We start from the raw sequence: 17,441 nt of genomic DNA on the forward strand, positions 1-17,441 counted from the left end.
GGTCGCGGCCGGGGTCGAGCGGTTCTGCTCTTTCCAGAACGGGACAGCCCCGCCGCTGCCCGGCAGCTACCTCTGTCCTCGCGGCACCTCCCGTGCCGGCGGTGCTTCTAGGCAGCAGGTTTGCAGCGGCTGCCTACCTTGAGCCCCAGTTTATTCCGCCCCACTCTCTCCAAAGTTGCCCTACTCCCGAGATGCCCGACACAGCACGTCGCACTGCCGCTGATAGCGGAGATGAAGCACGCAGATCGAGGTAGAAACACGCTTCCTAAAAAACGTGGCAGAGGAAGCCAGGCAGCTACGAACTATTCTCGGACGGCAGAAACCGCGTGTTGGGTGCGGATAGGGAAACATGCCGGAGGTGCCCACGGGCCAGGCACGATGCCACACCCCGGGCCACACGCAGTCGGATTGAGACATCGCTTACCTGGCCGCTGTCCGCCGGCAGGGAGGAGGGTCGCCAGGAGGAAAAACAAGATACAAAGGAGCTGTTGAAGTCTCATGTCTGCAGTCAGCGTAGAAGCGCGCTCTGGGGATGTGTGTATATGTATATAGACGACGAAATGTGTAGAATGCCGGGCCGCGTGGCTCTAAGAGGCAGGCAGCCCCCCGCCCGGTTCATATGCCAGTGACAAGCTGGGGAGCCGGAGCCAGCGCCAGCGGCGTTTTCCCGCAAGGTTAATGATCAGGCAGGGGCAAGGGTCTTGGTTTGCACTGCGGTCAGTGCCTCCCTCTCTTCCTTTCTCCCTTTCCTCTCCCTTTTTTTTTTTTTTTTTTTTTTTTTTTTTTTTTTTTTTAAGTCACTCCCCCTTATTTTCCATAAGCAAACAACGAAGGAATAAGAGTCCGTGTAAACAGTAGCTTTGGTCAATGCGTTAGGGACAAGGAGCCTCTTGAACAATGCAGCGACTTCACTTTAAATTCAACCCAGGCAGGAAAAAAAAAAAGTATGTAAAAGAAGCCCCGATGTTCCCTCCCCCATTTGCAACTGTTTAAACTGCATTGCCCATATTGGTCCCACATGCAGAAAGTACTGGCAGTGGCAGGAAGTTCCCCCCGTCTACCAATCTTGCCCTCTCCCTTGCTTTGTCCCTCCTGAAAGAGGAGGTTGGAAAGTCCCCCCAAGCCTGGTACCCCTCACAATTCGAATGCTTTTTCTCTTCTCTAAACTAGGTGCGAAGTTGTGGCTATTCAAAGTAAAAGTGGTAGCAGTTAAGGCTAATGGGTGTGTTTTGTACCGTCAAGTATTTTTAAAGGATGGGAATATTCTGGAATTGATTTGCGAGGGTTTTGGGTTGTTTGCTTGCGGGTTTTTGTGTTTGTTTTTGTTTTCCCTTGTCGGATAAAAACGGCACTGTTGCAGAGTGCCGTTCCGGGGAAAGTAGTTTTGGTTGGGACGATACATTTGCATAGCCCACCTGTACTTTGCATTATATTCTTGCTAGCTGAAGATGAGAGCTCGCGTTTACAAACCACCTTGAAAATAGCCGCTGTGGAAAGAATGCAGGTATGCAAGCCTGAAAAGAAGAAAGGTAAAACCCCTGTGAAATGTATTAGCAGTGATGAGTTTGAAATCCAGTTAATTACTATCATCAGCTAAAATTTTGACCAATCCCTGTCATGTTTTCAACTCTTCATGGGATGAATTACTACCTCATTATTTGGAAAATGAAAATCTGTGCCCTCTTGGAAGAAATTGGTGTTTGAAAAAAAAGTACAGGAAAGTGTACATTTCAGTAGAGATGTAATACTACTACTATTAAAAGAAAAACATTATCTAAAGTGGTCTAAGGTTGTTCTTTGCTTAACTGCCTGTAGGGTGTAATAAATGCTTTGTAATTACATTCCCCATATATTTTCTTTCCCTGTTGTAGGTTTTCCCGTTTCCTTTAAAAACCTGTTTAACTCAACAGTACTCCTCAGAGTTATGCATCATTACTGGCTTGCTTGATTTGTCTGGGTAAAGTATGTGTGTGTGAATTAAAACTTGCCGTTTGAATACATGGCAGAAATAATTATGAGATGTTATTTTAAAATTATGTCAAGACTGCTGAGGAAGATGACTTTGACAAGGCAGTACTAAAGGAAATCCTGTGCCGGTTGATAGCATTGGTCTGTCATAAGCAGCACACACTTCCAAGTGTTCATCTCTAGAGTTTGGTGGTCACTGTTTTCTTTGCACAATCTATGGCCTCTAACCTAGACTTCTGTTCAATATTGATAGCTCAACTGAAATCAAGGTCCCATGTTGCCAGTGACAGAATTGTCCTAAAGAATGTATCAACGTGAATATAAAGGTGATGGAGATGGAACAGAGAGTGGAGAAATGATGTCGCCTGGTTTTGGAGCTGGGATAAAGTTAGTTTTCTTCCTAGTAGCTGGTATAATGTTACAGTTTGGATTTAGCGTGAGAAGCTGAAAAATCCTTGGATACTAGGAAGAAAACTAACTTTATCCCAAAACCAAGGCACCCAGTCACATAGCAAGTTTGTGACAGAATTGAGGTTACATACTCAGTTTCCTAAATCTTGCTCCAGCACAATGTCCACTGTCGTGGGACACCTGCAGGGGTCTGTTCACTGTGAATAAGAACGTATTGGGCACTTTGCTCATACAGCCCTGTAATGATGGCTTTTGGTCGACTATACAAGGTTCATGGGTAACCTTAGTATGTGTGCTGGTTTTGTCAAGGTGAAAGGCAGTAGAGACTTCAAAGTGATAGGGACTTGGTAAATAGCTTGAAGGGGCAGAAAGAATGCATAGATCATTGTGAGTCCCTCAGGCTATCTAGACATCTCTATGTGGTGAAGTTTACAGGCATTCTGTGGAAACATCAAATTTTCAGAGAGCTAAGGTACAATATCCAGGCTTAGGAGCTGTTCATTCCACAGTTATACCTTAAAAAAGCTTACAAAGGTTTATTTGACTAATGAAGTCCAAGTCACAATAACAAGCATTACAGTTGTTTTGTAATCTTCACCTAAGTTAGATTGGCATTTTGATGCTTACCCACTGAAGAAATTTCTAAAATGTATTATTCCAATTATAGTTTTTCTGCAAGAAGCTTTCTTTCAGGTACTAACTTTCATATGGCATACCATTATTTGAAATTAGGCAAACAACTGGACAAAATGTAATAGTGTAAAGTTTCTGCCTTTTTTGGTGGTTGCTGGTATATTTTTTTAATGGGCTTAAGAGGAAAGGGAATGTAAAGTACATGGGAAAGATGAAAGTCTACAGATAATCCTTTACGAGCTAGAAGAATTTGTTCTTTGACTCAACAGCTTCCCTTCTGTTTTTTTAATCTGAAAGAAACACAATAGAGGGATGATGATTTCACATTGATTGCCTATATCATTGCTATTTTTCCAGGAGATGTTTTTCCCCTACTTCCTCCTTGATAGGATCAAAATAGTCAAGTTATCAGTTGACTTCCAGAAAGTGAAAAAAGTAGTTAGCACATCACAGAAATAATTTCAAAAGTTACAACAAGGAAAATGGAGGACTGCCAAAAGACATAGCATTGTCTTTCCCTTGACACATTTCAGCAAGTCATATTCAGAACTGTATCACTTCACTGTATATAAATTGTTCTGCATGATATTTTCAGTACAGAGTGACCATCAGTGTCTATTTATTTGGAAAAAAAGTTAAATCATATCGTTTGTAAGATGGGAATGTGCTGCCCAGGGAGGTGGTGGAGTCAACATCCCTGGAGGTGTTCAACAGGGGATTGGATGTGGCACTTGGTGCCATAGTTTAGTCATGGGGTCTGTGGTGACAGGTTGGACTTGATGATCTTTGAGATCTCTTCCAACCTTGGTGATTCTGTGATTAAGATGGGGAGAAATAAGGGGAAATTGACTGAGGGAATATTAAATTTTGCTACACATAAAATCTTTTGACAATTTAAATGACTAAGAGATTGGAACCACAAATGGGTAGGGAAAAGAGAGTGGGTAGATGAAGTAAAACTCATAGTAATGAGAAGTAGAATAAGCAGAGTTGGGTGATCACAACAGGAGAGAAAGATAATTGGGTACTTCCTAGTAAAGACTAAACAATTAATTAGCACTCCCTTCTGGACTGCTAGTCAGAAATCAAAGCCTACCTTTCCTCTAAAGGCCAGCACATTACTGTAAAACTCCAGTGTTTATCATTAATCTTTGAGAAAAGCTTTTGAATGACTATCAGCACAAAATGTTAAATGAAACTTCTCAGGTACAGGAATTAATTGGAAAGAGTATTTCCACACAACAGTCCCAAATACTCCATTGAATGCTACATCTTCTAGTGATCTGTAAAACTACATTGATCACTGTGGATCTCTACTGTGCAATGAGAACACATGCGAATGCTCAGTAGAGTCATAGTAACAGTGGCAATTCTTGCGTATTTTCACTTAGCAGTGTCAGGTAAGATCTAATATTAGATTTTCTTACATTGTTCCTCAAATTCATACATCCTTCTGATGCAGATAAATAATTTCACTAACCAGACAAGGTGAGGGATGAAAAAATTTACTTTGGGAGAATTTGGTGAAGCACATAACCATGTCCAATGGGGAATGTCATTAGGAAGTTCTAGGCTTTTCCTAGTTCCTTTCCATGGCATTGCAAGACAGTATATGATCTGTGTAACAGGGAAAATGCAAAAAAGTTTTGAGTCACTTCTTGAGGAGAAAAGGTTGGCAAATAAATGCTCCAAGGACTACATTTTGTAATGTTGTTTAGGTTTCTTGGGTGTTTGTTTTTTTCCATCACAAATTTCACTGGGATTATCATATAATTTTATTGGGTCTAAGTGCTGGTCATGAATATAAAGGACGGTGTTTCTCCCGCCCAGCATACATCAGAAGCCAAATATAATGTTTACCTTCTTCACTGGCTATAATCATGAAGACTACTTTGTCTAGACAAAACTAATTAGCTCAGAAATTATGATATGAGGAGAAAATGATGGACTTTGTCAGGATTCTAATCTGTGCTTGGAAAATAAAACCTACTCAAACTAAAATCTGTTTCTCCACTTTTGCATTTAATACATTTTGTGAAGAAAAATTAAAATCTGTTTCTCTGCCTGTTTGTTCTCAGCAGCCTTTCCTGCCTAGGGGGTGACACTGCTCCGGAAGAAAATGATGGTCATCAGGCAGAAGGAATGTGCACCAGTAACCTGACACTGGAGACAGATGTGCTCAAGGAAAGGAAATGGAGGATGGCTTGGACTAGGCTAAACCTTGTCTAAGTCTCACTTTTTTTACTCCCCCCCCCTTTTTGAGAGGATTTTTGTGTGCATTGCAGGGATGCATAACTTACAAAGCACATTTTCTTTAATTTTAAGTTTGGAAGAAAGCTTTTCTGCATCCATGGCAGCATTTTCAGGGTCTTACTGCAGTACAAGTTGTAATCATATTTATTAGAATAATAACAAAAAGGAAAAAACTTTCTCTAGGAAACTTCAGCCTGTCTTCCATCTGTAATCCTACAATCTGCAGAGTTATTTCCATTTAATACAATGGAAGTTACACCAGCCATGCACTTAAATAATCACAAAGTCCCTCCTAGACAAATGATTTCATTAGCTACCTACAGAACTGTATTGATGATTTTCCTTTTTACTTAAGGAAAACATGTTGCTTGAAACTACACGTATTTTTCAGTTGTTTTCCATCACTAACAAGTAAATTTTATTCTAAGATTATTTTATGATTTCTTTTTAATTTATTTTATTTAATAGGAAAACAAAGAGGTGAAGTCAGGAGCAGCAGTGCCTGTGATCCCCACTGGTGTGACCACATGTTCTGTTTCAGGCAGCCCAATTTGGGGTCAGATTCTTCTCTGGCACTGGTTATAATTTCAGAGCTTTTTTAATTTGAAGAGACATTTATGATGTCTTGAATTAACAATCTTGAAGGGAAAAAAACAGTGCTTGCAAAGCACAATGGTTGCTATAATTTTTTTTGTCTGATTAAGTTTCAAATATGTAACTGCCTTATATGTTTAGACCTCTCATGTCCTAGGTTTAAGTAGGGAAAGTCTTTAAAAACTTTGTTCTTTATATTATAAAGAAAGTTCTCATTAAGTGATCATGTAAATATGGCAAACAAGATTGCCTTTATGCTACAGCTTCTGACATACTCATTTAGGAAATAGAGATGCTACTACTGTATTTAACGTACATGTTACTGTTTGCTAGGAAAAGTTCAATAAAGAAGCACAGAATTTCTTTTACTTTTTAAACTTTTTCCTAAACTCTTAAGTTGTAGAGCTTCACATATAGTTGGAAAGTTGTTGGTTTTATCTAAATCTATCCATTTAGTTGTACAAATTTCAGTAAGTTTTTCAGATAGAAAGGGCTATTTTCCTGGAGATAATTTTCTGCATAACTGGTCTTCTGGTTTGGATCTGGGTAGATGCCAGCCACAGCAAAATTTTAATGCAGGAAGTGCTGGGATGTGCTTGGCAAATTTCTGTGGAGATTGGATGAATGATTACTTGAGGGAGAATTTCAAATGACCCTCCAGCTCTTTGCATATTTATACTTCTGACTTTGGGTAGTAAATTTGGTGTGCAGTTTCAGCAGGGGTTTTTCTAAGTTACTTGCACTTTATCATTAGGGACATTGTGTGTCATGAAGCAGCTCAATAGGAAGAGTGAGCTCAAGTTCCCATAGAGGCGTCTAGCGTGATACTTTAGCATTCCAGATAGTTGTCACCATTAGTATTAACCCTCTGTAAGCCCAGTCACCAACTTGCAGCAAGGTGAAATGTGCGCTTTATGTATGGGTTTTCCTATGAGTGTTTCAACCTTTCTAGTACAGTCCTTTGAACTTTCCCTTCTGGCAAAAAAGATATCAGCTCTGCTTGTTCTCATCAACAGCTAGCCTGTGGTACTGCCTTTTGTATTTTTTCCTGTCTAAATTATTTCTTCATCTGCTATGGTCAGGAAGGCCAGCCTTTCTCTTGCTGACGCAGATGGTGAAAAGTGCAAAAGCAGAGAAGATGTGTTTGTTTGTTTGTTTGTTTGTTAATTTTTCTATCATTTAGGAAATCTGAAAAGCAGGAATTGCAAACTTGCATTTAAATAAAAGATAATCACAGACAGAAATGAACGAAGTCAAGGGCTTATTTAGGAAAATGACGAATTTGTTACTGAATTCCTACATCATTTGTCTCTTGACTGCTGTGTGGGAAAGGACAGTGTTTTCTATTTGCATATTACATTGGTTTGTTCATTAAAAAGTTTTGCAGTTCTTACTGTTAGGGTAATAGCACCTACACAATAACTAGCCCCGGTTATTTTATTAGTTGTTCTAGATGGTGTAGACTTCTAATTAATTACAGATTTTCCAAGGGACAGGATTTACAACAGACATGTCCATGGCAGGATCTTTTTTTAATTACATATGCTGGATAATTCCATTACTGTTCAATGTTAACAAAGTCCACCTCACTGAAAAGATTGCTTTGAAGAAGCTGTCGGTGCTTCAACTGCTGCACTTGCTAGACAACGGCTCTGATCAATGCTTGCCATGTAGCTAGTACACTAATGATCTTACTGTTTCTCTCACTACTGAAGTTGCAGTGACAGGTGGTGAATTTTGAGGAAAAGAGCCTACTGCGAGACAGAGCACTGCATCCTGTCACCTCCTTCTAATGCCATAAGATGATTACTGACTACAACACCTACAGCTATACCAAATAAGGTCCAGGGGGGTTTGGTTGGTTTTTGTATGTATGTTTGGTTGGTTGGTTTTTATTTTGTTGTTTGTTTTTAATGGAGAAGGGCTATTTCTCTCAGTGGAAAGAACAAAGGCTAAATTAACTGGGATGATGTAGTGTAAATTTTGCAGTCTAACATTAAGTACAGGGTACAGTGAAAGAATATTCTGTACAAGCTGAAAGCAGCAATGCAGCAACTCGGCAAGGTTTTGTAGGTTTATTTTGCTAGTTTTGAAAGGTAATAATGATTTGCACTGATTTTGTTTCATATATATATGTATATATATATATATATATAAAATCTCTAACATGAATAAAGGGTGCAATGTGAAGCTCCAAGTAAATTGAACTGACCTCTGTTCACAAGAATCCTTGCATTAAGCCCTCAAAGACCTTGAGACTCAAGACTCATCAAAGTTTTGTAATGGATATTGTACTTACTCAAAAATAGATGAATCCAGCAAACAAAACATCAGCCAAAACCACCAACCCTCAGACAAAATACATGCTTTGTGGAAGATAGGTTACATTAGGTTACATGCATAACTTAGCCTAGTGTCAGAAATTGCAGTTCATGAGGTGTGTTTCATCACAGCATTAGAAACTCTCAGTTGAATTTGGCAGTATTTTTGTTTGCTTTTGAGGCTAGTAAATATTATCAGCTTGCAACTTTCTACGAAATAGTAATAAAATCTCTTATCAGAGACCTTAGGGAACCTTGCAAAAGAAGATACCGTCCTTTCTCCTTTCAACTTGTTCCAACTGCGGTGTTTGAATTCTTTCAAAACACAAAGATGATGTTGTTATTGATACAGGCAATAATTGTTTCTGTGTGATTGTGTGTCCCAGTCATAACTGCCATAATTTTTTAATAATGGAAGCATACTTACCTAAAAGGTGAGAAATCCTATTTTGCCTTCAGTAACAGCTTGCTTTTAATTAATGTGAGAAATTGGTGTGCACTTGCTCACAGTAATAGTGTGATAAGAATTTAATAAAAAAAATTAACCCAATCTTAGAAAGATCTGCACAGTGGACTTTCATGCATCAAATTAAGTCAAGAACAAAACTTTTCAAAACTGAGGCAAGACTCCTCACAACTTTTGGACCAGTGTTACTAATAGGATAACTAGTACCACTTCCATTAGATTTCAGATTGGATGTAATGAGACATAAAGGTATAGTGGTATGAATATATCCCAGGAAAGATGTTAGCTGACCAGTTTAGACTTTTGCCCTTCAAGTTTATACAAATAAATATGGGTAAAGAGTCAAGGAGTAGTGATTTCCTTGAATTTCTTAGCTGAGTAGACTTAAAGAGTCTTTATTTTTGTTCTGTCAGTTTATATGGCACAGCTTAAATTCAAATTGGATTGCTCAATTGTCATAGATGGTGTGAGACAATCACCTTATATGTTCCCTGTGATTATGCGTGTGAAATTTTCTCACAAAAAATAAATTTGACTGAAATATTGTTTCTAATGTTCATGAAAATAGCTCTGTAGTCTTTAAATGTTTTCAAGAAGAACTCTATGTTGAAAAGAAGTTGAAATGTAAAGTAATTGTAAAATATATCCCACTGAGGGCTGACTTCTGGTGTGTTTTTGAAAACTGGCCTTCATGTTTGGATGCTATTGCACATGTGTATGCATACTAAAGCTAGTTTTTCCTTTTTTTTAATAAACCACTGAGGTGACTAGTGGATAGTGAACAGTGGGAGACAAAGTGGTTTGTACATTTGTAGTTGAATAAATTGAGTTAATTATTTTCCGGCATGATATATACAGGATGGCAAAATCTCAGCATGAATATCACAGCTCAAGTACTTATCATGGTGCTGATAGGTAAAAAATTTATCATTTTTAATTTCCACAGTGGGCAAATTAAATATAGAAATCAGAAAGTTTTCTCTGGCCAGACCATAGCCCTTCTGAGTGTAGTAGGCATTGGGTAGCTGTGCAGTGTCCTAGCTTCCAGAGCTGCCTGGGGCTGCTTTAGCCCCTATGTTACTTAGTTTTAGGTTCAACTCTCTTTAAAAGCCTCCAGGGAGCTGTTGTGACAACAGACTGGGAGTAATAGGATGCATAAGTCCAGACTTGTTTCTGTTAAGTAGATTGAGTAGGCAGTGAAGTGTCAGTGACAGTTATCAGTAGTTCTGCCACTTCTGCACTGAGTCTAAAGATATGTCACAGTGGCATAGGAATCCTTTCTCCTGCTTGCCCTTCTTCTGTTTGTCCCACTGCTATGAGGATGATGCAACAAAGTTCCACCGAATACGGACATCATCTTTGCAAATTTGTCTTTTTTAAGAACTTTGAGTTTTAATTCAATGTGACTGTGATTATTTGCAGTATTTTTGTATCCTTTTTATAGCTTTTACAATTAAACTAAAATCCCTGAAGTGTCCACACATCTGTCATTGATGTCCATCATTGAAAGCTAGGGAGAGCTCAGCACTCTGTTAGTACATGTTTTAGCCTGCTGCAGAAGTTCAGACCTGCCAGTCTCTGTCTTCATGGGTGGAGTCTTGGAGACACTAGACTTTCTCTGCAAGCACTGTACTACACAGGCAAGTGCCTCTTGATTTCCAAGCTGCTGTGAGAGAAGGTGGCCAGAGATGTGGACCACACTTGTCCAGGCATAACTTGCGTCCTGTTTATGAATGGTATTTCAACTGGAAATCGCAATGCAAAATGAGTATATAGAATGAACTTCAGAAGTGTTTTACTGGGCTGTGTTATCACTGCAATCATTTATCCATACAAGATTTAGATGTACTAGTTCAGGCAACCGTAGTGGTGTAATAGTGAAACAGCCATGCTCCTGAGTATTTGCACACATCCTCTGATGTGTTTACAACCTGTTAGGACCATGCTGCCACGGTGATAGGGGTAGTCTTCCTGAGCTAACTGATTGAAGGCCATCATTGAATTGGTACTAATTTCATTCTGATTAAGCAACATTAAATGTTGTGTACTTAGAGAATTAAATAATATAATGAGAGGTATCTATAATAATAAATTAATATAAATGCATTCTTCTTGAAGGTCAGCAGTTACAGCTTTTGTTCTTTTCATCTGCTGTCCATCACTGGTATACAGCAGAATAAATAGACCACGATCTAGTGCAGTGTGATAATTCATAGGTTTCTCTTATACCAACAGCAGGTTTCCCAACTTTGAATAATTACAATGTAGACTATGAAAATTGTTTTAGAATTTAAACAGAAATTGACTGCAGTTTTCTTTGGAAGGCACCAACAAACCTGCTATTCCATGTCTTGTTTTTTCAAAGGAATAAATGTGTATTTACTAGGGCCTTCTATTTGAATATCAACAGCAACAAACTCAGCTTACAGTCTTATTGATAAAGGGAATACTGTATAATTTTTCAGTGTTTATCAAGTAATAATTGAATTGTTAGAATGTTTATACCACAAATATATATTTTCCTTGTGATTTATCCAAGAAGACCTGAGAAGAACCCAAAGTGAGATTTATTGCACTCTGAATTAAGCTTTAACAATTTATAGTGTCGTATTTATAGAAGTGACTGCATTTTTAATGTAGAATTTTTATAGAGATTTTAAATAGAACTTAGTGATTTACAGCTAGTGGGTTGAAATACACTATTTTGAGAGTTTGTTGCAGTTGTTACACATTAACTAGCTGTGTGTTAACAGCTAAGTAAATGTTTGGCAACTGATCAGAAGCTCTAAATGAGGTCATAACATACAAAGAGGTCCTGAGAGCTTACAATTCTTGTGTGTCTCAATGAATATCATAGCTATTAAGCATCCTTCACAGCTTGTTGGCTCTGATTCAATGGTATGCAGGAGTCTATATGTATACTTAAGCCAATAAGTAGATCTTTCAGCTTCACTAAAGACTGCTCATCTGCTTAAAATTATGTACAGGAATGAACACTTTCCTGGTTCAACATGTCTCGGTGTAAATAAGTCTTTGTTGGGAAAGTTTAATTACACACAGAATCACAGAATATTAGCATTTGTAAGGGACCTCAAAAGATCCTCTAGTCAAACAGGAATGCATATAGGTGGGTTTTTAATGTCTCCATAGACAGAGATTACACAACCTCTCTGAGCAGCCTGTTCCAGCACAGTGACAGTTTTTTCCTTATGGTCACACTATGACAAGGTAACTTGAAAAATATCTTTGTCTAGAAAGTTGCTGCTTATTAATGTATGTGAGCAACAGCTGATGTCCTCTATGAAAAGCTTTGTTTTCTATCTGGTTGCAGCTCATTAAAGCATAAGTACTCTTGTGTTATCCTTGCATAGAAATTATCACCATAGCTGACATGATGTATGCAGAACAGTGGAAGTGATGATTCTGGGCTAATAGGTGTGTTTCTTATGATATCAGGCTAAACTGAAAGCCAGCTATTCAGGCCGGTATTGCAGAACAGTTTATATTCCCTTTACCTTGTGTCTATTAGTTTTAAAATAACTTGGGTTGATGAATTGACTGCATTTCAGTTGCCACCAACTGGAATGGCATGGTAAGTACAATTGCATACAAGTGCCTTCTGTAGTGATATAATTTATTAGAAAAAATGTCTTCTGAAGTATTTAATTGTACATAGAGGAGATCTCAAAGTCCTTGAAGTTTGCAGTGGAAGACTGATCATGAATTCTTAGTGTTGAACAAATCTAACAAATGAAAAGGTGAGTTTTTTGGTCATTCATATGAGATGCCTCTCCTAATGAGGATTAGAGATGACAAAAGTACTGGTACAAAACACAGAAAAGGAAAAGTATTTTCTTGGTATTTTTGTTGAAATACTATCAGTTTATTCAGAGTTTCATTATCTGTTCCGTTATCAAACAGGAAATTGTGTCTTTGCTTTACTGCCCCTGAAAGGTAATCTTATCAACCAACCATTCTTCGTATTTGGCTCTCCAAAGTTTCTTCCACTTCTAGTATCTCACAGAGTGATTAGCTCTGAAAGGAGCAGGTGGAGCCAGCCTGTGTTTAGCACTCATGGACACAATTTGACATTTTTTTGTGTGTGTATAAAGACAGAAAAGATTAATCTTGACTCACTAAGGCTGATAAAAAAGTGTCCTGGTTTTCAGTTTGTTCAGGATTCCACTTAGAGAAATGTCAAGGGTTAGGGCTGGGCTGGCCCACCCAATGAGTGACAGACTCTATTAATCCTTCTCCCCTCTCCAAAGGGAAGATAAAGGAAATAAGGGAGAGAGACTTACTGACTGGAAAGTTAAAACTACTTTAATGAAAATAATAACAATGAAAATAAACATACACAAATTAACATACACAAACCCGCAAATGTATATGTAACATATACAAAACCAATACCAAAACCAACCCCGCCCCCCAATGGCAATTAGTCACTCCCACTAATGATGCTGTGGCAGAAGTCCCAGACTGGAATCAGTGACGAACAGGAACCAGATTGTGGATCCAGATTCAGGAACTCATGGATTGGGATCAAAGGCAAGATGGACATAGTTCACCCCAGATGCTGGCTGTTGAAGAAGAGGCTTGACCCTCACGATCCCTCAGCTTTATGCTGAATATGGTGTGCACAGAATAGAATACCTCATTAGTCAGTTTAGAGTCACTTGAACTGTCTGCTCTTTACCACAGGTGTGGCCTTGTACTGTGCACTCCCCGATGTTGTACACAAGATTTAGCAGTGACCTTGGTCTGCATACCAGTGCATGGTGCCAACCAGAAACATACTGTGAATTTCAGAAAGTGCAGTTACTTAGAAGGGACTGAGCTGCAAAGTAAAATCATGGAACAGAATTAGTTCTGTTTGAACTGAAAGCAGGACATGAAAATGCAATCACTTCTTAGAGGGACCTTCCTTCAGTAATGTCAGAACTATGTTTAGCAATATTATCAGCTTTTATGTTAATGGTATTATCAGGTTACTGAAATGATTTTTTGAATGTGTTTTGGGTTTTTTTTTTGTCTTGGGTTTTAAGTTTGGGGGTTTTGCTTGCGTTTTTGGTGGGGTTTTTTTGGTGAAGACAAATGTTGTCTTTGGTGTAGGTTCCTTTTTTTAATACATTTCATGAAAACAAATTTTATCTTCTTGATGATGATTCAGAATGTGAAGGAGTGTGTTTTGGGTTTGCATTTTTTTTTTAGAGCAAACTTAAGAAAATTTCTGTTGACCTAAGTGCTTCCCCCAGCCCCCCAAGAAAATAACTTAAAAGAAAAATCCCAGTTTCAGTATGTAGATATAATCCCATAGTGAACCATGGTGTAGTGCAGACTTCAAGGATGAGAGTGAAGGTAAATCCTCATAATATTTGGTGGAGGTTTTTAATAGTTAAATTTCATAGTTGTTTGTAGGTCCTTGTTCATATAGAAAAGACAACAGAAACAGAAAACTAATCAAAAGTGAGACTGATCATATACTCACTGTGACTACAGTAAGAGTGTCTCTTTACTTGACGGAATGTGTAGAAACACTTGGAGAACTGGGATTTTTAACAATAAATATGTAGTTTATTTTACACATGTAATTTAAACAGAGCCTTACTTCTCTTAAGGTGACATGGCTTTTTATGCTTTAACTTGTCATTTAAAATCCAGCTTGTTACAGGTTTCAAATTTTCACAGCAGAGCTCTAATGCTTTTCTTGAAATGCGTCCCACCAGCCCTGGTGCTCTCCTTGTCTAACCATAAGCCAAGTGGATGTGTTCAGATACTTCTAGTTTCAGTTTATCCTGCAGGTCTTTCTAGGTGATGAAAAAAGATCATTTGAAAATGGGCTGCTCCTTTTTTTTGGTTTTCTTTTTTCTTTAAGTGATGGAAAGAACACCCCAAAGCTGACAGAGCAGACAATGCTTTTGTCTTTTTGACATGCATGCATAATTTATACAGCCTTATAAATCTTGGCTTTATGGGACTATGTGTCTCACAAATGAGATGAAGGGTGCCCCATTTGAAATGGGCTTGTTAATGCTGTGATATTCTCTCCCTCTAATCTCTAGACCACCCTTTGGTAAAATAGCATGGTTTAGAGTTAATGGATTAATTATGTGTACAGCAAACATCTTTGTTTTCAAAGTCAGTGCAAACTGACACCTGTATTGTTCCCTATTAAAAATCAGATGGTGTTTCAGAGAAAAGAATTAGGGAGGAAAAACTTGGTGGTGTAATCTTATTGTTTAACAGATTAAACCTTGAAAGGCTGTGTTTAAATCTGTTATAGTAGTTATAGATTATTATTGATATATAAATATTAGGTGATTATATCCCTTCTAGGCACATTCAAGAGGTTTTCAGAAACCTTTCTGTTTCTTTATATATTTTTAGATGTGTGTAAATGGTAGCTTGAATCTTTAGTACTTTGACACTATTCTTTCAAAACTACTTATAGTCTTTGAATTTTTATTTTACTTGGGTCAATTTAACAATCATTGGAGACAGAGGTTATTTGAATAAGAATGCATTTTCCCCCCTGTTTTTGTGAAGAAATAAAAGAACTAGGGTGTCCACTTGTTAGTGCTACACAGTAATTTCTTTGACGAGAATTATCTTTGTCTGAGAAAAGTGGAGAATTCTAGCCCTGCATATTGAAGAGAATATTCCAGCTAATCAAACACAACTAATTTAAATTCATAACATGTAAATTTATTTTAAGAGATTTAAATGTCAAGTTGTCCTTTGAATATTTACCCATTAACAAGCATAGTAAAATACCTTTCCAGTACTCTTTATTGGATCATCAAAAAGCTGCCACAGGTGAGTTACCCTTCAAAAGTAAACATAAGTGAACATTCTGTGTTTTGATATTCCTGTGCTAATGGAAAGTTAGGAAGAAATTAAAACATTGAAGCAGATCTTATGGCAAAACATGTAAAAGCAACAAGTATTTTTATTAAGGAAGAAAAAAACCAACTTCATACCCCAGGCCCACCAAAGCCTCCCTGTGTAATCAGAGCATTATTGTGGCTGTGGATGGTCTAAGGCAAGATTGATGTAAAACTAATGATTAGGAATAACCATTAATAACACAAAGTGTTTGCTGAAGCCTCATAAAGCTAATACATTTGCAGAGTCATTCCCCAGGAAGGGGCAGTGATTGCACATCCCTCTGGATGCGACCATCCAGTGAATTCTTTATCCACTGAACAGTCCACCCATCAAATCTGTATCTCTCCAGCTCGGCAAGTAGGAGGTCATGGGGGACGATGTTAAAGGTCTTGAAGAAGTCCAGTTAGATCACCTCCATAGGTTGTCCCTTGTCCACTGACATAGTCACTTCATCATAGAAAACCACTAGGTTGGTCAGGCAGGATTTGCCCCTAGTAAACCCATGCTGGCTGTCTAGAATCACCCCCCTGTCCTCTCTGTGCATGTCATATAGGAGGATCTGTTCCATGATCTTCCCAGACACAGAGGTATGGCAGGTTGGTTCTGAAAATTGTTTTCTGCTTTGCTTCTAGTCTTCAAAAATAGAGCAGAAAAACCATGCAAAAACTTTTACCCTACTTCTTTCCTTTTCTTTCCAGGTACTTCAAAACAAATGGAGAGCTAAAGTTACTATCATGTTACCTGTGTAACTGTGTTGTTTTGCTGCGTTTCAGGCTGCTTTCTAAAAGCTCAATTTATCTGTCCATTGCTGCTGAATATACCTGTAGTGTTTCTAAATGAAACCTATTGCAGTTCCAGCTTTACAAAGCTTTCTGTTGTATTTTTTTTTCTGCTGCTGTTCTTATTATATCTGGTATGTACAATTTTAGTTATGTTCTTGTTGAATAATAGGGTATTAGGAAGAGGGAGACGAGGAAGAGGAAAGGAAGGAAGAAGACTAAAAGGAAGAGAAGGAGGCATAGAGAAGGGGAGGTAGGAGGAAAGAAGATGAGGAAAGAAGGAAGTATAGAAGAATTACAGGGTACTCAAAAGCACTTATCCATATTATAGCCCTTTAATATATTTGTAAATACATTTTTCTTCCTTTCACACTCCTTGCCATAGCTGGAAATTAGACACCAAAATGCTGTGTCATTTGTGCAGGTTTTTCAGCTCTTTAGACATGGAGCAATAACATCTTAAGAATTATATCTATATTACTGTTATTCAATTCTACTAATCTTCCTTAGCAGGGCTGTAAGTAACAGAACTCAGATTTGCTCTAAAATAAATGAAAAAGAGAGATGGAGGATCTGCAAATAATTCCTACCAAGGCCGTGACCTTCTCCATCTATCATGACGAGAGCAGGTAGATAAGGAGGTTTCATATGAAAGCAACCATTCGGAATGACTTCATGTTAAATACACTTGTAGATCAAGCTTTGACAGGTAATGATATGAAAAGCTGGCAGAGGCCATATGGGAACTGTGTGCTACATATCAATCCATTATTTTCCTGCTTCCCCAGGATATCTGAAGAAAGCAGAAAAGATTAAATTTTTCCATCTATGTAAATAGTTCTTCACTTTCCTCTCACTAAGGGATGTGCAGCTCTTCTGGAGCATTATAATGTTCTTAAGTCATATTATTTCACTCCAAATAATATTTTGCCTGAGAAAACTATTTTCATAAATTATAATTTCAGTTATTTTCTGCTAACTTTATGCTGTTTCCACATTAATGGACAGTTAACTCTTACATATAATAAGGATAAAATTATTAAAATGGTAAAGACATTTCGTTGAACTGATATACAGTGAAAAACTTCCAATACTTTTTTTTTTTTTCCTATTAAAACAATATGA

Source organism: Melanerpes formicivorus, unplaced genomic scaffold (genome assembly GCF_026170545.1).
Source record: "Melanerpes formicivorus ecotype bairdi unplaced genomic scaffold, bMelFor1.0.p_v2 SCAF_4, whole genome shotgun sequence".
Taxonomy (NCBI): domain Eukaryota; kingdom Metazoa; phylum Chordata; class Aves; order Piciformes; family Picidae; genus Melanerpes; species Melanerpes formicivorus.